The following is a 1335-nucleotide window of genomic DNA, read 5'->3' as shown; positions in this document are numbered from 1 at the left end:
TGTGTGTGTGTGTGTGTGTGTTTGTGTGTGTGTGTGTGTGTTTGTGTGTGTCTCTGTGTGTGTGTGTGTGTGTGTGTGTGATGGTTGTATAGGCTGGTCTTTTTATGGGACTCATAACAGTAGAAGTGGGGGCTGTCTCTGACTCTTTTGCCTGCTCTGAGGATGAGAGTTTGTACCTCGTCCTATTGTAACTTGTTATGCTTTTTTTGGTTGATATTTCTGGAAGGCTTGCTTTTTTCTGAAGGGAAATGGAGAAGGAGTGGATCTAAGGGAGAGTGGAGATAATGGGAAGGGACTAGAAGGAGATGGGGAGATATAGTATATGAAGAAGAATGAAAAACAAAGATTGTGAAGAGTCTAAAGCAAAACAATTTGTTTTACCTATCACCACTCATGTTCACAAATCTGTACCTTTACTCTATGGGGACTTTACCCTGATTTTCCTCAGAGAGCAAATAGAAAGAAGCAATATTTTAATAGTGCCTCACCACACAGCTATGCAGGTTCAGAAACATTTTAAAGTATTTTCGAATGAGAATCTCTTAACAACACAAAGAATTCTAGGGAGATATTCTAAAAGCAATTTCCAGAAACAGTATACAATTAAAAAGCCATATGTGTTTTCTCTATATGAGTGACACACAGTGTGTAATGGAGAAGAGAGGGTTGCAATCATTTCATAGATTTTTAAAATATTTACTATGAATATCTGCCAGATATTCTAGGTGTTGTTAAAATTAATTTGTAAATTGTATCTGCATCTCTTAACATTTTTATTTGTTTGTGCTGAGGAAATATACTTCTTCCTTGTGAGGTACAGAAACGTATATCATCAATCATGTGGTTGGGACATATCTGTTATCTCTTCCTTACGTTTAAGCAGAGGTGAAGATTTAAGTTAGTAAATCAGGAGCACACATAAAACCTCTGTATTTTAAAAGTCCTTATATAACCATTGAAATACAAGTAAAACATGAACCAATAAAATAACAAATGACTTTAACATAAAATATGTTGCAGAAAATATTTAAAAAGACCTGATAAGTTCCCTTGCTACTGCCGAGAAACTCTCTGCCCCAGCATGGTCCCACTGGCTCTGTCTCTAGCTAATCCTTCCAGCGACCAATTGCTGTGTTCCCAGCTCTGGTCCCTTGTCTCTGGAGCTGCTCATTCCTTCTTAGCCATAAACCCCTGTAGTCTCACATTCTATTGACCAAGTAAATTAAAGCTCTCAAAGATTATAATTAACAAATCAGATTTATATATCAATACATTCTCAGTTCACAAGATGCCAGTACAATAATTTCAAAACCAGCTTCTGGCTATTATAAATAA

The sequence above is a fragment of the Mus caroli genome, chromosome 11 (genome assembly GCF_900094665.2).
Source record: "Mus caroli chromosome 11, CAROLI_EIJ_v1.1, whole genome shotgun sequence".
NCBI classification, from domain to species: domain Eukaryota; kingdom Metazoa; phylum Chordata; class Mammalia; order Rodentia; family Muridae; genus Mus; species Mus caroli.
This window is presented reverse-complemented; position numbering follows the sequence as displayed.